Source organism: Barbus barbus, assembly GCF_936440315.1.
Source record: "Barbus barbus genome assembly, chromosome: 18".
NCBI classification, from domain to species: domain Eukaryota; kingdom Metazoa; phylum Chordata; class Actinopteri; order Cypriniformes; family Cyprinidae; genus Barbus; species Barbus barbus.
The window spans coordinates 3,767,189-3,790,068 of record NC_136746.1 but is presented as its reverse complement, the minus strand read 5'-3'; positions in this window follow the sequence as shown (position 1 = coordinate 3,790,068).

The following is a 22,880-nucleotide window of genomic DNA, read 5'->3' as shown; positions in this document are numbered from 1 at the left end:
AATGTTACAGAATTCGGTTCAAAACTCATCCTACATTGTTCAGTGAGCTCCACGACTGCTACCAACAGAGTTCTTACAAAGACTACACCTTAACAGAGCAACCAAACATGCACAGACACCACAGCTTCAAGCAACCTATGAAAGGAATGGGAGATCTTCAATTGGAGATTGGGAGACTGTGGGTATAGTCACTGAGGGGTACCAGCACATAGACAATCAGTTCTTTCCACTGAGGACTTCTTAACACTAGAGATCCCTCCACTAGAAGACTTTATGCTCTTAAAGTTTCTGCTGCCACCAAACAGACTATATCTTAATGTTACTCAGACGACAGGACAAAAGGTTTATCTCATTTGCAGTGCTTGTGCTTAATGTTACCACTTTCTGATATAAGAATGAATGAATGAATGAATGAAGCTCTCTCTCCCTCTGGTTACCACATAAAGACCCCCAGGACTCTACGTTAATTTTTCTCAAAGATTTTGGATTGATGGAGATTTTAATATTCACACTGATGATGCGGATGATATGTTAGGACTTGCGTTTACAAACTTAAATGTCACTAGATACACTTATCATTTTAATCATACACTAGATTTAATTATATCACATTGAGTAGATCTTAATGACATAGATATTCCACCTCAAAGTAATGATTTCACTGATCACTACCTTGTATCGTACACACTAAATGCAAACAAACTTTATTAAGGGAAAGGGAAAGGGAAGTGGTGTGTGGCCAAGTATGGTGACCCATTCTCGGAATTTGTGCTCTGCATTTAACCCATAAATGCACACCCGTACACACAGTAGTGAACACACACCTGGAGCAGTGGGCAGCCGTTTCCCCAATCAGATTAAAAAACGATCAGGGAGAAAAGTACTGCGCCATGGTACAACAGTAATACTCATGTTCTCGTGACCTTGAGTGAAAATGGAGAAAAACTCATTAAGAGGTCTTTAGAAATGCTTGGAAAGACAGTATGTCTTGCTGTAGACAGGCTCTAAAAGCAGGGTTGAGCATCTCCACAAACTCATAAAGAATAACCAAAACTGTCCAAGGTTTCTATTTAGTACAGTGGCTAGATTACTAAATAATCAGACATTGATCATTCTACATTAAATGTAGAACCCTCAACAGCATCTTATGATTCAGTCCCAATAATTGGCCCTGACTGCAGTGCAAGGCAAATTGCAGTTTTTTACATCTATAGGACAGGAAGAGCTAAATAAACTCATCACTGCATTTAAATCAACAACGTAGATCCCATACCCAGTAAGTTTCTGAAACATCTGTTACCTGAAGTGGAAGAGCCTCTTCTGAAAATTATTAAATGGTATTAAGCCTGTCATTAAGAAACCACAATTAGATCCTAGTGAACTGGCAAATTTCTAATGTTACATTTATGTCTGAAATATTAGAAGAAGTTGTGTCAGCTCAATTGTCAAATAAACTCAAATAAGAATCAAAGGATTTCAGTCAGGATTCAGGCCCCAACATTGTACAGCAACTATAGATCATGACATACTCATAGATTGATTTCAAAACTGGTAATTACTGTTATTCAGAGTCAGACATTAAGATGGTTAAATCCTACCTGTCTGGCTGTTACCTTTTTGTTTATTCAAATAGGGAGTTATCTAAGTTAACTCCAGTAAAGGATCGGTCTTAACCCACTGCTATTTTCAATATACATGCTGTCCATTGGTAATATTATTAGAAAATATGAGGTTAGTTTCCATTGTTATGTTGATGATACTCAGCTATTTCATCAAGACGAGATGAAATTTCTAAATTATTTAAGTTAACAGAGTATGTTAAATATATAACAGACTGGATGATATATCTAAAAGAGATATTACTTATTGGACCAAAAACCTGTATACAGAACTTTTTAAAATACAATTTGTATCTAGAAGGCTGTACCGTTACTACTTCCTCTACAGTCAAAACCTGGGGTGTAATAATACACAGCAACTTATGGACATACCATATGGACATTGTTTATACGTTATTTGTTGTTGCTGTACACTGGTGTACACTGAAGACATTCCCATGTATAGTATTTGTAAATATATATATTTTTCTATTTATTGTTTTCTTTTTTTAATTTTCTTTTCTGCTCATCACCTATTGGTAAAGCAGTGGCATGCAGTGCTGTTTTAAAATGAGGAGGCAGTTATAAGTTGCTCCAGCACAAACCCTCCCTGATTCCCTGACCATTAACGCAGTAATTCAATGATGTTATCTACAGGGAAGACTGGGGTTTTACAGCCGACGTCCGAACTAAGCAAAACACCAGATCTCCACGAAAGTGACCTTCCCGTGACCTCGCGTTTCTCCCCAAAAGAGGAACGCACCTTTTTGCTCTCTAACAGACAAAGAGACGCAATGCTTCGCTCAAGTATTTTAAAAGGGACAAATTATACTAGTTTCTGCTATTGAAGCAATATATTCAAAACAATGTATACAATATATTTACAATATATATTAAGGTTGTTTTCATGTCATTTATAAGCTTGCTGTGTTATTGGAATCTATGGTATTGTAGTAATCTTTGATGTTTAACTTTCCCGATCACTATTGTTTAGTTTCACATGCTTGGTGTAATTATTTAGAGTTAAGGATGGTTTCATCTATGGCTTAACCGCGTAATAGATACAATTGATATATGTACTTTGGTTATGCAAAATACTTGGTGTTTGATTTGTTATGAAAGCTGATTTCATCAGCAGTAATCTGGTGTGGATGAGAATTGTCTTTTCTCATCAAGGTATGATCACGATACGAATAGAAATCTGCTGTCAATAATTTCTTCATGTGATAAAATAACTGAACAGATAATGTATACACAAAAAAAAAAAACTGTGCAGGGCGGGGCTCCGCCCCACAGGAAGAATCCGACTGCGTCAGTCGCCCATGGGTGGATCCCAAATCGGCCCGTTAAAGACAGACACCCAAGTGTGTGTCTCAAGTCAGGCGGAAGCTCAACTCGCTCATCTCTCTCTGCTTGCTCACGCGCTGTTGGAACTTAGGTTCCTGCTCCGAACGCGCTGCTAGCTGCGCTTTCTGCCACTAACATCACGGCTGAGCATTGAACAGCGATCAAGACTCAGTCAAACTTCGAGAGAAACTTCTAAAGCCTCAACTGAAACCAACTTCCTGGGAGCGTCATCAAGTCAGGACGAAGCCAACCAACCACAAGAGTATCCTCGTGACGACGACCTCCCAAACCGCCAGTCCGCGCCCGGTCTTTCCTTAACCCGGAAGGAACTGAACTCAACTGAAAGCAAGGAAAGTAAAACAATATTTCCTAAATCTGCTGGAAACTGGATGTATTTATCTTTTAAGAGTAAAGATAGTAAAGTTCCATGCGTGTGATTTCCCTCAGGTTGAAGTTAGAGCATTCTTGAAAACGGGCATTAGAACCTAGAACTCTCTTCAGATCAAAACAATTCATTGCCTGCAATTTGTGTGTGTGTGTGTAGGTTTAAGTCTTCTGTTTGTGTTGTTTAGCTTAGTATTGTGGTAGAGTAGTGAAATAAACTTTGATTCTATTAAGAAATCTCATGTCTGTTGCTGTGATTCTCAAATCTGAAACTATTTGCCAAAGATCGTGTTACCTACGCTCATGAATGTTTATAAAGTACTATTTGGTTTGTTTTATTGTTGGCCGCGAATAAGATAAACAAAACTGTTAAGAGATAACGTGCTGATTTTAATGCTTGCTGGACAAGTCGTTAATGAGGTATCGTTAACAAGGTATAAGTTGGACATTTTGATTAATACCGATTAATCATGTAAATATCAATATCGAATCTTAAGAATAGATTCCCCAAAAGCTAAATAAAATAAGGGCTAATCCTTTACATATATATATTCATGTCCCTATATATATATATATATATATATATATATATATTCATGTCCCTGTTACACTTAATGTGTTTACACTAAGTGCAAATAGCTATAGATTCTGTTTACAGCTGGATTTTCTGCTATTTATACTACTTACTGCAAACAGTGGCAATTATCTGCACCTCCGTATTGTAGTACATTATAAAACAGTATGCAGTAATAACATATTGAGTGAAAATTATTATTTTAATTAAAATTGCTAAATGGATGTCACCTTATTGGGACAATAAATTCCTCCCTACACCTACTCTAACCCTACCCGATACTTTAAGTTTACTTTACTTTACTTTACTTTTAGTCATTTAGCAGACGCTGTGATGTTCTCGTTTGAGTATTTGACAAGAAAACAGACGTGTGCATTTTGCGCTTAAACAACAATTCAGCAGGTGACGCTTCTGTGGTGCTGTGTGGTGTGGCGCGATACTCGCGGAGAAACGTGTTGAGTCTCTGTTTCCACGGGGTAATCTGTGTCTCTGCCACACGGATTGCTTTTCCAAGCGTGCGCATGAAACGTTCTGCTGTTGCATTTGCTTGAGGCCAGAGAGGTGTTATTTTCCGATGATGGAAGCCTAGATGGCCTGCAAACTTAGAAAACTGGTCACTGTTAAAAGGGGGCCCGTTGTCTGTTTTTAGAACTCTGGGAATTCCAAACATCGAGAACACTTTGTCGATGATTGGGATGACTGTGTTGGCTGAGACAGATCTTACAATTTCAACAACTGGGTAGCGAGAATATTCGTCTATGACAACTAGTAGATATTCTCCAGTTGGAAGTGGCCCGTAGAAATCTGCACTGATGTTAGACCAGGGGGCTTCTGGCAACTCAGACATTCTCAGTGGCTCGGACTGTGTTATAGGCGTGTTGGCTTGACATGCTAAACAGTTCTTGACCGTCAGTTCTGCTTTCTGGTCTATGTTAGGAAACCAGACCTTTGACCTGAGCAGTGTCTTAGTCTTTACAATGCCCTGGTGTCCTTCATGGGCTAGCTGTAACACTCTGTGCTCGAGGGATGCAGGGATGACAATTCTCGTACCTCGCAGGATGATGTCGTCGGTGTGGGACACCGTGAGCTCCCCACTAATCTGTCTGTACTTTTTCAGTGTTCCAGCATGTTGTGTGTCGCCTGTAATTTTGTGCCATGTGTTGTCTCTGATGTGGGCACTAACCTTTTGCAGGATTGGGTCTTTTAGTGTTTCATCTTTTATCTCCTGGAGAGTCATGGCTTTTGGTGTGGCATGCTCCGCTACAAAGTTGACATACTCCTCTGCCACTTTCACTGCTCTTGTGCTTTCGCTCGTCTGTATCGGGATGGGGTGACGGGAGATGTAATCAGCAGGGTTGTCTGCACCTTTTCTGTATTCTACCCTGAAGTTGTAGGGCTGTAGTCTCAGTCCCCATCTCTCGATCCTTGCAGGTGGTTTTGAACGAGTGTTGTTCCATATGACCTCTAGAGCTTTGTGGTCAGTGACAAGGATAAACGGGTTGCCATACAGGTACAAGTGAAAGTGTTCACAGCTCCACACAATGGCCAGTGCCTCCTTCTCCGTTTGTGAGTAACGTCTTTCTACGTCGCTGAGAGCACGGCTGGCGTATGCAATGGTATGCCTCTCTCCCTTTCCATCCTTTTGGTAGAGAACAGCGCCTAGACCAACTGGACTAGCATCTACCACAAGCTCTGTGTCTTTGGCTGGATCAAAGTATGACATTACCATGTTGCTGGTCAGGCTGTCTTTGATCGTCTGTAGTGCTCTGGCATGCTCAGGGGTCCAGTGCCATGGTGTGTCTTTTCTGGTCAGCTCACGGAGTGGTGCAGAGATGGAAGCAAAGTCTTTGATAAAACGAGCACTGTAGTTCGCCATTCCTAGCAGACTCCTGACTTCAGTCTGGTCTTGTGGATCACTCACCTGCTGAATGGCAGCAATTTTTTTTGGGTCTGCTGAGATTCCACCAGCTGAAAAAATGAATCCGAAGAATTCAAGTTTACTTTTGTTAAACTCGCATTTCTTTTTGTTGAGTGTGAGCCCTCTGTCTTTCAGTCTCTGGAACACAGCTCTGAGGCTGTCGTCATGGTCTTTCTGTGTTTTACCATACACAATGATGTCATCACTCAGATTCTTTACTCCTGTGATGCCCTGCAGCGTCTGGCAGATCGCATTCTGGAACACCTCTGGTAACCAGCAGTCAGGTCAAGCTTGGAGAAGACTGTAGCTCCATTCAACTCGTGAATTACATCATCCATGGTGGGAGTGATGTGGCGTTCGCGTTGTATGGCGGTGTTGGCCTGTCTCATGTCGACACAGACTCTAACCTTGTCCGGATCCTTTGGCTTGGGTGGTGTCACCCATGGCGTAGGGCCTGTGACTGTCTCGATGACGTCGTCATCCTCAAGCCGTTTCAGCTCCTCTTCGACCTTCTGTCGGATGTGAAAAGGCACTCGCCTATGTGGCTGACAGGTTGGGTGAATGTCAGTGTTGATGTGAAGCTTTACCTGAAAGTCTTTCAGCATGCCAATGCCCTCGAACAGCTCTGGGTGTTTTTGTACCAACTCGTCAGCTACTGTTTGACCGGTTGTAGCAGACACAGTGTTGATGATCTTGATGAGGCCTAGCTCTTTAGCTGTGTTGTAGCCCAGCAGAGAGCAGCTATCACCCTTCATTACGTAAAACTCGGCTGTGGTTTTCTTATTATCTGTCTCTGTGCTACATGTGAATGCACCGGTTATGGGCAGTGGTTCAGTGTTGCCATATGGGAATATCTTTATATCAGCTGGGCTGAGCTGTGGGCATGGTCTCAGGGTACGGAGGACTGATTCACTAATAATGTTCACTGCAGCTCCGGAATCAATCATTGCTGCAATTTTTACACCATTAAGCCAAATGTGTGTGCGTGGTTGAGTGATATTCTTGTTGTCACTGGCAGCAAATACATAAGCTTCATCACTACTGGACGAGTCATGTGTGGTGCTCTGTGTTGTGCTGGTGATGTTATACACTTTCTTGTGCGTTTTGTGTTGCTTACTGTTGTCTCTGTGTTTCATTTCAAAGTCTCTTCCAGGTGTTTTTTGTTTTGTCCTGCACTGCTTGGCGAAGTGATTTAGTTTCCCGCATGCTTTACAGTCTTTTCCTTTTGCTGGGCAGTTTCCGTCATGTGGATAATTTCCACCGCAATTCCTGCACTGGACGTTGGGCTTTGCTCTCCCGGCGCGTCGGCTGGCAGCTGTTCGCCTATCCTGCAGGACTGCATTCACTGATGCAGCTACACTCTGCTCCATGCCGGTTGCTTGTTGCTCGGACAGTTCTAAAGTTCTCCCGTATTCGAGAAGGTCATCCAGGCTGTTTTCGGGTTCTCTGAGCGCTCTTCTACGTAGCCTGGTTGAACTGCAGCTTTGGATCAGCTGTGCTTTTATTTCATGGCTTACGTCGACAAATTCACAATTCTTTGCTAGCATACGTAGTCTGGTACAGTATGTGTCTAGGTTCTCGCCCGGCTGCTGTACTGCCTTTCGGAATATATATACTTGATACTGGACGTTCTTTTTAGGCGTAAAATACGTGCTTAACTTCTGCTTAACATCAGCAAACTTATCTTCCTCTGCTGCTAACGTGTCGTAGATGTCATGCACGCGCTCTCCAGCCAAGTGTAGTAATAATGCCTTCTGCCTTGCATCTCCGGTAATGTTCACTGCTGTAATATAGTTTTCAAACCTTTGCATCCATTTTGTCCAGCGTGGTCCTACTGAGCTCGGATCCGTTTCGGTATCGAAGGCTTGTAGAGCGACGGTGTTTCCCAGTGACATCTTTTTTTCTTTTTATCCTCGTCGCCAATGTGATGTTCTCGTTTGAGTATTTGACAAGAAAACAGACGTGTGCATTCAGTATACTTTACTGTGATATCTTGACAGTTATTACACAGACAGCCGTCGTCCCTCGCGGGCTTAATGCTAGTGCTCTGTTGTTCTTACACAGTGTAATACGGCAGGCGTACCCCCGTGCGTCATAACGTCAAACGTCACTGTCGTAAACCTCATACTGCATATCCTAAACACTACAGACGCTTTTATCCAAAGCGACTTACAAATAAGAAAAAGTAACTAAAACTAAAAGTTAACACTCTGTAAATACTCTATACACACCCATTTAAGAAAATACAGAAATTAAATAAAATTGACAAATGCATACAACAACAACATTTCAATAGTAAACATATAAAGGAAAAAAAATAATAATAAAATAAAAATGAAAAGCGATACTTATATGCTTTGCCGGTGTCCCTGCCCGGTGGAGTCGCACGGTAGAGTCGATGGTCTTTACACTCTTTGGTCTTCACACTAAGAGGGCTTCACACGAGGGCTTCCGTGACCGCTGCCGCGGTATCATAACCTTTTTTATACCTATCTAACAAATCACTGCTAGAATTCAGCTGAACCCACTTTCCTATTAATCACTAAAAATGGCCAAGCAAGTTACATAAGGTTAGCATAAGTAACTTGTGCTAAACAAGGCAAGTAGGGATAACTGCAGGCTTGAGCAATGGGCGTGGCGAAAGGTTAGGGCGTGCCAAAAGGTAGGGGCGTGGAGAAAGGTCTTAATGATTGGTCGACAAAGCTGTCTGTCAGGGTGTGGGGGTAGGGTTAGGGGTAGATTTTGTTGTACTGATTCACCTTTCGGAACGCCTCATTTCAGCACGCCCATTGCTCCAGGCTGCAGCTATCCCCGTCTCAAACAAGGCGCGTTATGCACTTGAAAATAGACACTCCGTTTTTTATTTGTGAACTGATGCTCAGCTGTTTTTTTAATAGTCAACTTATTTTCGTGTCATCATCATAAAAGCCCTGTCACAAACATTGTCACGACTCACAGCCACGAAGATACATCTTTCATTTAATCAAGCTGAATGCTCACTAAAAACTGACACAGTCATCATGTTTTCAAGCCATTTCATGTTTCATTTTGATGTGACACAAAGCAGTGATATCTAAGCTAAGCGGGAGAGTTGTTTACTTACTTTATAATTAGTCAATAACGCCATTGTTTTCTTCATTCATGCCAAGAGCTCACATGAAAACAAGAGGCGGGATTTATCGCACGAACCATTCCTAACCGATCATATCCAATTACAGCACGATGGAGGCTTTATGAAATTTCAATTATATCTAAACATTTGATATCATAAAATTGTGAAATATTGTAAATTAAAAGCGTGAAGATTTTGGCCATATATCACCCACCTCTAGTCACTTCCATAATTTTGGATCTCTAATGAGCTCTAATCTATTATTTATTTTTTAAATGCAAGAGTTGCTACTTTTTAAAACCAAAATTGTAGGAAATATTTTGTCCCAACTCTAAAGAATCAATGTACTACAAATGTGCAAATGATGTGTACTGTCTAAACGTTTATTTCAAGGTTTGCAGACCTTGAAATAATCACCATCTGTGATAGACAAGCTGAGTATGGCTTGCTTGTAATCAGGAAAAATAAGGCTGCAGAAAAAGGCTTGCAAAATATATTTGCCACTATATCCTTCACCCAAGTTTTCCGTGGAGAATTCTGATGACGAGACGGTTAGTTGGCAGCTTTCCAGCACTGTGCCTCTCCAGGCTTCTACAACATAATTCAACCTGTCGTGATTAATGATTGGTCACAGTCGAACTGTTGACATCGTAGTCTCTTACAGCGTAACTGTGAACTCTAAAATGGCAATCTGTTCGCAGCTAAAATGATGGAGTACACATGCACATCCTTCATTTGCTAAGCATTTATTTGAATTTTGAAGCAGTTCCTTACAGTTTAAGGGAATCCATTGAGAAAATTGAAGAAATGCCAAAAACATTTTCTCAGCTCTGGATGAGATTTAGGTGGAAGGAAATTTAGTCAATTATATAATATAATTTAGTAAACTAATACTTTGAGTTGAGCATAAGTATTAGTGAAGTGATTAAGTGTTGTTTATAGGAGCTGTAGAGAGCTAATTACAGTAATACTGCTCATTCGATGCTGTTTAACTGACACATTTGAGAAGACAAGTTATAATTACAAAGAGGCTGCACTATCGTCTGTTAAACTACAAGATTAAAGGACAAAAAATTGTTGGCAGTTCAAACAGTTTAGATTTGGTATTTTATGTTTCATGCCTGTCAACAGAGTTTGAATCTGAAGCTAAAGTTCTGAGAAAAAAATCTACAGATGATAAAAATAGCTTGGTGTAATTACAGATTAATTGGCTAATTTATTACATCAAGAATCATCCTCACACATGGAGATCCCAATAGCCAGAGTACAGATGAGTGACTGATTACAAAGGAAAAGAGATGCTTGAATTGATTGAGAGCCCAGATCAGCTTAGACATCAGCTTAGGGAGCTTTCACATTGGCAGTTTAGACTGAAACAGAGCACAGCTCATGTGAAAAATTGGTAAAAATGCTTTTGCACTGCTGCACTGCTCAGTGTCACTCATATTGCTACAAAGCTTTGGGGTGTCTCTAGAAATTGTAGGCTATGTTTTTTTGTTTTGCTTTGTTTTTCGTAGCCTACAATCAATACATATATACAATACAATATATATATATATATATATATATATATATATATATATATATATATATATATATATGTTGTTTTGTTTCTGAATGCTCAAAGTAAAGATACAGTGTAAATATATATATTTACACTGTATCTTTACTTTGAGCATATATATATATAACTTCATCTAAACAGCACCTAAACCACAATAATTAACAAACATGTACCGACTGAAAAGCCTTTTGTGGTTCCTCATTTCCCTAAAAATTTGCATTTCTCTACTGTTGGATGCCCTCAGACACTTTCAGTGCTTTCTCTGATCCGATGTCAATGACACAACCCACTGCATGAGCCTGGTTGAACTGAATGAATTGAAAATACCTACTCGTCTCTGCTCAATCAACACCCACCCATTAATGTGAATGAAGAAATTACTCAGGTCTGCAATGTGCAATGCTCAGGCAATGTGTTTTAGTCAATAACATCAAACCAAATAATGTAATTTCAGATCAAATGAAATTTTCTTATTCTCTCCATTCACTGAAATACTTAAAAAGTGTATAGTATATACATTTTACAGTATAAACTGAAGCTTGTTTGTCTACAGTTGTAAATCAGAAAGGGAGTCTAATTAAATGAATTAATAAAACTGTAACAATTTAATCAATCTTTTAAAATGTAATGTAAAACATCTCTGTTTTTTAGCTGTTCTTTTCAGCAGGGATAATTAAAACATTGCATTTTTATTTTCTGTCACATAAGATGCTGCTCAACAGTACTGTATAACGGTATAAATTAAAGGGGTCATATGATGCTTTTTTAAAAATCATTATTTTGTGTATTTGGTGTAACAGAATATGTTGACATATTTATTGTTCAAAAAACACATTATTTTTCAAAATACTGTACATTATTGTAGTTCCTCTATGCCCCGCCTCTCTCAAACGAGTTGTTTTCTACAAAGTCCCTCCTTCCGACAAGAGCAGTCTGCTCTGATTGGCCAACTGGCACAGTGCATTGTGATTGGCCGAGCATTACAAGCAGGAGTCAGAAATGTAACGCCCCTTTCCATAATCGCAAGCTTTAGCTTTCAAAATAAATGTAAAGACAGTTAATAATGTCCTTAGTTTTACCATCAGTTCAAGGCCGAGAGGGGAACAGAGTCGCGTGACAGACACAGTGATGAAGCTCATATATGTTTGCACACAAGCCGCGGTTGTGTGACCGTTTCTCCCTCTCTCTCTCTCACACACACACACACACGCACGCACACGATGCACAAAACTCCGCATTTGAGCAGTCAATAGCAAATACTTAAACTAATATCAAAACATACAGTCGCTGATTCAGAAGCACCAGATTGTCATAGCAAAGTCAGAATTACCTCCTCTCCTAGGTTCACAACTGTCTTCATAAAATGTGTTGTGATAACATCTGGGTTGTGCTGTTCTGTTGTAAGTAATGATTCCTAAATGCATCTACTTTCGGAAGGTCAAATAAAGTGCTTTTGCTTTCGCATAGAAACCCTGACATGGCTGTATCAACAATACTGCGGTTACTGAAACTACGCCTTTTTTCTTTGCGTGAACATTTGCATATTTGCGTTACGCAAATATTTCCACATAGTGATGTAGACATGTGGGGGCGTGTTTGAACGAGCCGTTTTAGGGGGGCGTGGCAGAGTCTTAACTTTGACTAAAGCCCTATTCGCACGGGATTACATTTACATTTACATTTAGTCATTTGGCAGACGCTTTTATCCAAAGCGACTTACAATTGGGGAATACAAAAAGCGATTCATCTTGAAGAGGCAGTCAGACAGAGGAAGTGCTCGTAACACCAAGTCTCAGTCATTGTTCAAATAAGTACAAACTAGTAGGTGGAGAGAAAGATAGAGGGAAAGTTTTTTTTTTTTTTTTGAGTTTAGGATGAAGTCAAGTACTGCCGAAAGAGATGAGTTTTCAGTTGTTGCTTGAAGGTTGCCAGAGATCCGGCGTTCCGAATAGGAGTGGGAAGATTATTCCACCAGCCAGGAATGGTGAACGAGAATGTTCTGGAGAGTGATTTTGAGCCTCTCTGTGATGGTACCACAAGGCGTCGCTCACTAGCAGATCTCAAACTTCTGGAGGGGATGTAGGTTCGTAATAGTGAGTGGAAGTAGGAGGGTGCAGAGCCTGTGGTCGTTCTGTACGCAAGCATCAGTGACTTGAACTTAGCCAGTGCAAAGAGATGAAGAGAGGTGTAACATGCGCTCTTTTGGGCTCGTTGAAGATCAGTCGTGCCGCTGCATTCTGAATCATTTGTAGAGGTTTGATTGCGTTTGATGGCAGACCAGCCAGAAGAGCATTGCAGTAGTCCAGTCTAGAAACAACCAGGGCCTGGACAAGAAGTTGCGCAGCATGCTCTGTCAGAAAGGGCCTGATCTTTCTGATGTTGTGTAGTGCAAACCTGCAGGAACGAGCAGTCTTTGCAATGTGCTCTTTGAAGGTCAGCTGGTCATCAAAGATTACACCAAGATTTCTGACCGAAGTTGATGGGGTAATCATTGATGAGCCGAACTGAATCGTGAAGTCATGCCGTAGAGTCGGAGTGGCAGGGAAGACCAGAAGTTCCGTCTTTGCCAGGTTGAGCTGTAGGTGATGTTCTTTCATCCATGCCGAGATGTCCGCCAGGCAGCCTGAGATCCGTGCAGCTACCGTTGGGTCATCTGGTTGAAAAGAGAGATAGAGCTGCGTGTCATCGGCATAGCAGTGATAGGAGAAGCCATGTGCATGTATGATGGGACCCAGCGATGTAGTGTATGTGGAGAAGAGGAGGGGTCCAAGAACTGATCCCTGAGGAACTCCAGTGATCAGATGATGTGGTTTGGATACCTCCCCTCCCCAGGTCACCCTGAAGGATCTACCGGTGAGATAGGATTCAAACCAGCGAAGTGGAACTCCAGTGATGCCCAGTGAAGAGAGTGTAGACAGGAGAATCTGATGATTGACAGTGTCAAAAGCAGCAGAGAGATCCAGCAGAATGAGGACTGACGATTTGGAATCAGCCTTTGCAGTTCGCAGGGCTTCAGTGACTGAGAGTAGCGCAGTCTCTGTTGAATGGCCACTCCTGAAACCTGACTGTTTAGCATCCAGCTTGTTGTACTGTGAAAGAAACCGCGAGAGCTGGTTGAAGACAGCTCGTTCGAGTGTTTTCCCTATGAATGGAAGGAGAAAGACAGGTCTGTAGTTATCTAAAAGAGAAGCATTTAATGTAGGTTTTTTGATCAGTGGGGTTACCCGAGCCTGCTTGAATGCTGTGGGGAAGACGCCTGTGAGGAGAGATGTGTTGATAATGTGTGTGAGTGCCGGTAAGAGTGTGGGAGAGATTGTTTGAAGAAGATGTGAGGGGATCGGGTCGAGAGGACATGTTGTAGGATGGCTGGAGAGGAGAAGTTTGGATACTTCTGCCTCGGTGAGGGGACAGAAGGAGAAGATGGGAGCTGGAGCGGTGGATGTGGTTGATCGGAGGTCCTGCGGAGTTGAGAACTGGTTGCTGAGTGTTCTAGTTTTGTCTGTGAAAAAAGAGGCAAAGTCATCAGCGGTTATCAAAGTGGTGGGAGGTGGAGGAGGGGGACAGAGGAGAGAATTAAATGTTCTGAAGAGATTACGCATGTCTGGAGCGCTGGTGATCTTGTTGTGGAAATGTGAGGATTTGGCAGTGTGGACTTCAGTAGAGAAAGATGAAAGCAAAGACTGATACCTACTCAGGTCCGACGGATTGTTTGATTTGCGCCATTTTCTCTCTGCCGCTCTGAGTTTGGTCCGATTCTCACGAAGAACATCGGATAACCAGGGGTTAGAAGGAGCAGCCCGTGCTGGCCTAGAGGAGAGAGGACAGATGTCGTCTAGACAAGAGGTTAAGGTAGAGCATAAAGTGTCAGTGGCTGCATTTACATCCAGAGAAGAGAAATGGGTAGGCGAGGGAAGAGAGGAGGATACTACAGAGGAAAGAAGGGAGGGGGAAAGGGAGCGTAGGTTGCGTCTGAAAGTAACCGGTAAGGGAGATGGTGGCACCTGAGTTGCAAAATGTAACGTAAATGTAATGAAGAAATGGTCAGATATATGGAGTGGTTGTACCAGAATGTTATCTGTAGAACAATTGCGTGTATAAATTAAGTCGAGTTGGTTACCAGATTTGTGCGTGCTAGTAGTGGTGAGGCGTTTGAGATCAAATGAAGCTAGGAGTGACTGGAAGTCTGTAGCATAAGGCCTGTCTAGGTGAATGTTGAAATCGCCGAAGACTAAGAGTGGAGTGCCATCCTCCATGAAAGACGACAGCAGTCCGTCCAGCTCGTCTAGGAAGGTTGGTGGTATTTGGCCCGGCGGACGATAGATTACCACAATCTGGAGTCTTATAGGAGCTGTCACAGTAACAGCATGCGATTCAAATGAGTTGAGATTGCCTAGGGGAGAGTGGGTAGAGTATTTCCAATTGTTAGAAACGAGCAAGCCAGTGCCCCCACCCCGGCCAACTTGCCTAGGGGTGTGAGAGAAAGAGAAATTGTGAGAGAGAGCAGCTGGGGTTGCCGTGTCTTCTGGACGGATCCAGGTCTCAGTCAAGCCCAGGATGCTGAGTGTGGAATGTAAGGAAAATGCCGAAATGAAGTCGGCTTTGTTGACAGCTGACTGGCAATTCCAAAGACCTACAGAGAAAGAGAGAGGTGCAGTGGAAGATGTAGAGATGGTGCGCAGGTTAGCAGGGTTACGTGACCTTCTGCATGTATTTTTTGAGCGAGGTAGAGAGAGAACCGGAATGGTTTGGAAACACATGATAGAGGATAGGAAAGCGTGAGGGAAGATATAAAGGATATTTAAGTGTGTGCTCGGTGTCGTTGCTCGGTCAAAGTCGCGCAGGAAAAAGTCGTCTGTCTTTACACTCGTTGGTCTTCACACGAGGAGGCTGAACGCTTCCGCTGACGCTTCCGCGTCAGCGCTCTGACATCAACTAAATACAGTCTAAGAAACTAGAGTGAAAACAGCTGTTGCCGGCTTCTGATCAGCCCAGCCAATGAGGTTAAAGGACTGCTAAATAGCTCAAGACGAAACTAACACTTTGCACAAACACAAAGGCTCGTTCTCACCTGAGGCGCAAATTATTCTAATTTCCAGTAAGTGCAATTAACAGAAAAAACAGCGAAAAGGCAGAGTAGAAATAGGTAGGAAACGAACTATTCCTTCCTAGTAGCGAGTAAACTATTTAAACAACAGAACTGCAACCAAGTTATTCAAAAACACTTACGCAGCTGTAGTCCGTCTCTTCTGGTGACAAATCGGCTTTTTAGTATTACCTGGTGACCTCTAGTCATTAGTAATAATTGTGGAGGTTGTCTGTGATCTTAATCCCGTGCGAATCGGCCATGTCTGTAATTTGTAAAGTAAAAATTCCCCCGCAAATGACCTGACCTACCATATTTTGCCGAACACTGAGGTCCTGTGATAATATTAGTCCCGTGCGAATCGGCATCTCTGTGATTTGGCCAGCATTTGGCAGGTCGTATATAATTTTTCAAGGTTTTTGTTTCCTGTGCGCCTTTTTATCCATCTTTCGCAAAGAATGGAGCTGCAATGGAGTGTTTGATAGTATTTTGGGTGTTGTCATATCGCTACACCATACAATTTGCAGAAAGAGAAAGCTGAAAAGGTTTAATGTGTTACAAATAAATCAAGCATAAAACTTGATTATTTTAACCTGGTGAAATGTAAATGACACTGGGCACAAAACTATATTAGTTTCTTTCTTTTTTTCATTTATTCATCTGGACCATTGAACGGGACTCTCAAAGTCTTGACATCCGGGTATCCGGAGATAAGTCAGTAATTTCAAGTAAAATCACAGGCTTCGCTTATCCCGTGCGAATGCACCACACGAAATTCAGATGGGGGGGGGTAATTTCAAAATCACACATGGTCCCCAGATAATACCAATCCCGTGCAAATAGGGCTAAAGAATATCTCGTTGGTTTTGAGACTTAAGTCTTTGCAACTTCAGGGATCTTATCTATGCACGAACAGAGTATAGTCTGTGACTATTTTTCAAAGTTGGGAAGTGTGTGATGCCTAGTGTTTAAAAATCTGTTCAGATTTTGAAAGTCATGTAATGTTCGTGTATTCCAGCCTTAAGTGTATGATAGCCAGTGTTTTCAAATCTATTCAGGTTTTAAAAGCCATGTAGTGTATTCCAGCCTTTACATTTCACAAAGTATTGGTACTGATTGGTCAAATACATATTCTATAATATTCCATACATTATTAGCACTTGGTAGACAGATAGTCATTATATTTTTTTCATTATACACAGATCATTAATTAATACTATAAATAATATTATTTAGATATTAGATATCAGTTTGGTAGGCAATGAGATCATATATGTTTTATTATTAGATTGATATTAAGATTATAAATAATGTTATTTAATAATTTATCGTCCATAAACTCCATAGTAAATAATCCTTTCATATACACTTTATGACACACAAAAAATATTTTTTTTCCATAAATCACAGTCCTGATTGACTTATGTATAAACCCTAGTACAGAAAGACTCACAGATGGAGGAACTCGCACACACGACTTTCATCCACCCACCCCCTCTATACTATAATACATATTAAATGTTTAAATAATACATTGCACACTAATTTCCTATAGAGTGCAACAGTCAGGTTCTGGAAGTAAAAAATCCCAAGATCACCTAAGAGGGACATGGAAATCATAAAACAGGAACAAGGCAAGAGACAATAGCAAAATAAAAGACATGAGAATATAAGCATGACTAAAAACCATGAAAACAAGAAATGACGTGACAAAAAAATTATAATAAAATGTCTGGTTAAAAAAATTATATATCACCAATTGTACTGTGTCACTGGATATTTACACCAGCCGATCAATCTACCACTAGTATGCATAGGTTATAGTAGTGATGAACGAGAGTGAGTGAACCATGTAGTCATAGCTGCAAATTAATTGCTTGCCATAAGCTGTCTCGAAAAAGACCAAAAGACAATCCAGCTTCTCCTGGACATGTGCTGAATTGCACCATGTGACACACAGAGATGCAAGTGTCAAATTAGTTGAAAACGTCTCCCGAAGGGAACGAGACGCTGCGTCCAAAGACGCTTAGGGAACGCCTTCAGCGTGACCGCGCTCTGAATCATCTGTACAATCAGTCCAATGGAAGGGCGAGGCATCACGGGCGGGTGACGTCACGACCAGGAAGCTATAAAGGCACGTGCGGCAGAGCCGGCTTCAGCTTCTAGGAATGAAGCAAGCGCTGGCAGGGATGCCGGAAGTGTGGCTTTGAGACGCAGCATCTCGTTCCCTTCGGGGAACCATGGTTACATACTGCTTAGTAGCAGGAAGACCCCTCTTAGGAGGACCATAGCACCTTTCTCCACAGGGCAGCTCTGTGGATGTACGTGCCCGGTACTCACACTGGACACATATAATTAAGCTTCTGCTGATCGGGCTCCCTGAAGGGAGGAGGATAGAAGCCTCAGCGCACTGCGGAGGAAACGTGTAACTAAGGGGTGTATACACACTGACTGACCACAGACAGGAACGTGGTAGGCCGCAATGGCCGCCACGTACACCTTAATGGTGGAGTGGGTTGACCCTGCAGAGAGACGAGCCTGCAGAAACTCCAGAACTGTACCAATCGGGCAGTTAACTGGGTTGAGCTGGCGGTCTCCGCACCATGAAGTGAAGAGTGGCCACTTCAGGGCGTACAGTTTCCTCGTAGAGGGAGCTCTGGATTGGAGGATGGTGTCGACAACCTCAGTTGAGAGACCGGAAGCTATGAGCTGTGCCCCCTTGGTGGCCACACCCACAGCTTCCACAGCTCCAGGCGAGGGTGGACGATAGTGCCCCCCGCCTGTGAGAGGAGATCTCTCCGGACGGGAATCTCCCATGGAGTGCCGTCGAGGAGAGAAATCAGGTCTGAGAACCATACTCAGCCCGGCCAGAACGGCGCTACCAGTAGTAGACTGACCTCGTCCCGGCGCACTCTCGCCAGAACTCCCGGGAGCATAGCGATAGGGGGAAAAGCATACAGACGAAGCCTCGGCCAAGTCTGCACCATAGCATCCAGTCCCAGAGGAGCTGGAGGAGTCAGAGAGAACCAGAGGGGACATTGAGCTGACTTTATAGTCGCAAACAGGTCCACCTGGCCAAAAACTCTCCATATCTGCTTCACCACCTCGGGGTGAAGCATACATTCCCCGGCCCTCGGACCCTGTCTCGACAGAACGTCTGCTCCCACATTGAGATGCCCAGGAATGTGCACTGCTCTTTATAAGAGGAGTTTGCCCTGGGACCACACAAGGATCTGCTGCGCCAGCTTATACAAGGGTCGCGACCGCAGACCTCCCTGGTGGTTTAAGTACGAGATCATCGACGTGTTGTCGGTTCGCACCAACACGTGGTGACCTCTTAGGTCTGGGAGGAAGTGTTCGAGTGCTCGAAACACGGCCAGCGTCTCCAGCCAATTGATATGCCATGTCAGATGGCGGCCACTCCACAGACCGCGGGTAGGGTGGCCACTCATGACCGCTCCCCAACCGGTGAGAGACGCGTCCGTCGCTAACTATAACTGGCGACACGGAGCTCCCAGCACCGGGCCCTGATTTAAAAACCAAGGTTTCCTCCACATGTCTAGGGCTCGCACACACCGTCGAGAGACCCCGATCGTGCAAAGTGGATTCCCCTCGGGGAAAATCCCTTGGTCTTCAGCCACCACTGTAGGGGTCTCATGTACAGCAGGCCAAAAAGTATCACATTGGACGCAGCTGCCCTCAGACCCAGCAGTCTCTGAAACTGCTTGACAGTGAGTGACTGGCCTTCTTTCACTCTCTTGACTGACGTGAGGATCGACACAATCCGAGCAGGGGAATGCATGCCTGCATTGTGGTCGGATCCCACACTACGCCTAGATAAGTGGTTTTCTGTACTGGAGAAAGCACACTTTTCTTGACATTCAGTCTCAACCCCAGCTCTTTCAACTGCGAGGGAACGACACCTCGATGTCGAATCGCCAGCTGCTCCAATTGAGCTAGAATCAACCAATCATTGATGTAAAAGTGCGGGATGAGAGTGCAAGGCCAACAGGAAGAACCCGATATTGGTAAGCTTTGCCCCCAAAAGCAAACTGCAGGGACTTCCTGAGAGTGGGAAGGATGGAGACGTGGAAGTATGCGTTGTTTAGATCTAACGTGACAAACCAGTCCTCGGACTTGATCTGTAAGTTTTGAGCATCTTGAACTTCAGTCTGCTGACTGAGCGGTTCAACTGATGCAGAATTAAAATGGGGCGCAATCCTCCATCCTTCTTGGGAACCCGGACTCTCTTTCGTGAGGAGGGACCACCTCGATGGCCTCCTTCCTCAAGAGAGTACTCTACTTCTCGTTCCCTTACCAGAGCCTGCTCAGGGCCCACCTGAGTGGGATTCACCCCGTTGAATTGAGGCTGAGGAGAACCAAACTGGATTCTGCAGCCTCTCTCTACAGTATGCAGGACCCATGGAGACACATTTGGCAATAGCCAAATAGTCTACTAAGGGAACCAGTCTCTCGAGACGGGCTTCTGGTGTACCCAGAGCGGCTAGCTCGGTGTCCTGGAACGGCACACCGGCAGGAGACGGCCGAACTAGCTGCTCTAGAGACCCCCGGAGGGGTGGCGAGCTTCTCAGTTCCGCTACGTTTCCGGGCGGAAGTAACTGAGAGAAGCGCTCGCTGGAGACCGCTGCGCCCTGGAACACTGGCAGGGTTAGCAGACTGATCTCCCGAGGGCACTGAGGAAAGACGGGCACCGTGTACCGCGGTGTACGCCGAACTTCCCCAGAGGGGCCTGCCCTCATGAGTCCTGGACCATAGCATCAGGACTGCCTCAGTTGAAGTCTCCTATTGAGACGACGGTCCTCAGACCCGCATCATTTATAGGAAGACTAGACTGATAGAACCAGAGCCTGCTCAGGCAGGACGCAATGAGATACGCTTAGCAGGGGCTCCCTCAAACTGAAAGAAGCGCTCGCTGGAGAGACGGGCACCGTGTAATGCGATGTACGCCGCTCTTCCCCAGAGGGGAAGTCCTGGATCATAGGCAGCAGGACGTTTTATCCAAAGACTATCCAGCGAGAATGACGATCCGCAGATCCGCCTCCTGCTAGAAGCCTTTGGCCCGGGAGCGCGACTCTGACTCCAATATTATCGGGAGTACGAGAGGTGATGCTCCCTAAATGAGGAGCTGGACCACGGTTGGGGCTGCTCCGCCCAGCAGCCCCTGCTGATCACCTCAACCTCCTCAGAGGAAGAAAGGTAAAGCATCGTGCTCTCACTCAAGAAAAGTCCCAAGATGCTCCTATATACACATATGTATGCGTATACATATATACACATCTAACGTCTCCTAGTTAGATGAAATACATCATTTAATTCCTCAGAAATGAAATGCAGAAAGACAACCAGACGAGTAAACACGGTCTGATATGAAAAGGATTCATAATAAGAATGAGAATGACGTAATGCCTCGGCAACGCGTGCTGCAACAGCGAGTTCTCACTAAAAGGGGGAAGAACCGCACCGCGGGCTTCCAGCCCCAAGCGAGAGAGCTAGATCTGGGGAATGCAGGTGGAGATAGGGCGAACCCATCTCCAACCCATCCGCCAGATCCATGTTGCAATCCCCGCGATCTCACTCGCCACCATGCCTCAGCAGTGGCGGACCAGAATCGCGAGATCTTACGGCGGGGAAAAGCACAATCAGCCCTTTATCTTAGAGCTGACAGCGCGAATATAATGATGACTGTTTCATAATATTCTTGTGCAAACACTGCAGCTTTACAAAAACTCATCGACGTCTTTCACGTCCACCTCCTCGGAGGAAGACAAGCGGAGCGTCGAGCCCTCTCTCTGGGGGAAGAACCCGCGGGGCGGGCTTCCGAACTCAGAGAGCGGGCGCTGCATCTGATGGGCTCGTGATGTAGCGAGAGCAGGGAGGAACACACAGCTTGAAGCGTGATCTGAGATCGCCCTTATGCTTTGATTTACTTGTGGCCTTGGACACAGTGATTTATTTTGACAAACAACACCAAATAAGACTCACAAAACAAATATCGGACTGATAGACACACAGAGCGCTTGCTAAATGACAGAAAGCTGAAGCCGGCTCTGCCGTACGTGCCTTTATAGCTTCCTGGTCGTGACGTCACCCGCCCGTGACGCCTCGCCCTTCCATTGGACTGATTGTACAGATGATTCAGAGCGCGGTCACACTGAAGGCGTTCCCTAAGCATCTTCGGACGCAGCTCGAGTTCCTGAAGGGGAACTGTTATTCAATATATATGTGTCAAATACAGTATATGTGAAACCTTTTTGATCTGAATTTCTGTTCATCTAAAAGTACAAATTTTGTCAGCTGGAAGCGATTTATAGCAAAGTAGATATTTCTGCATGGCTCTCAGTGGGTAGGACTGCTCTACTTTTTACAGCAAAGCAAGGGGGAAATATTATGTAACTATGTGAAAAGCAGAGTGGGACATGCCCTAAACAAATCAAGATGAAGAAGAACTTACTACTTTTTAGCATATTAGGATGTGTTGTGTTGTCATTTGCAATGCAAAGCTGAGCATGCATCCTACTTTACTTTAAACAGTTTCTGCCTCAAAAGAGGTATAAGAGTCGGCCATAAAATGATCAGCTGAAGACATTTTAACAACAAACTTCAGCTGTGTTCATTTAAAGCATTTAAAATTGCAGTAATATTTTTGATCCCATTTAATATCTTTTGATACATAAAAGTGTTTATCTTTTTCTGCACTGCTTCTGGTCTACATGCTCCTTGATACATCCTGAAACAAATGACAGGTGCTCATCAAATAGGAAAGGCAGTTATTATGTAAAGTATATATGCCCTGTATAAAAAGATTGCAAGCACTCAAAGAAAAGGCTCAAATAAGAAAGCATCCAAAAAGTGGATAGCAGCATGAAAATTGTCATTTTATTGAGCCACTGATTGATGAATTGACTCCCTTTTTATAATGACAGTACCAACCTACATGGCCTACTTTCACACTTTTTCTCTCCACCCCAAAAATGACACGATTTATCTTTCATTTAGCCAGTAAAACATCTGTTAAATGATGCTGCACATCATAAAAGCCTATGATTCTGTAAGGCTGTATTATGCAACACAACAAATTAAAATGTGAGAACACATTTTAGTACTATTAGACCTTATTCGATATGTGCTAAATTGTGCTTGCAATGGACTAGGACTTGCTATTTGATTAAAAATGTAATTATTTGCTGGGTGATTGCTTTTTTGGTTGATTTCAGCTGACTTCAGTCTCCTGGGTTATTTTGTGTCGAGTAGTTTATTTATAGTTGTACCTTCTGGGGTA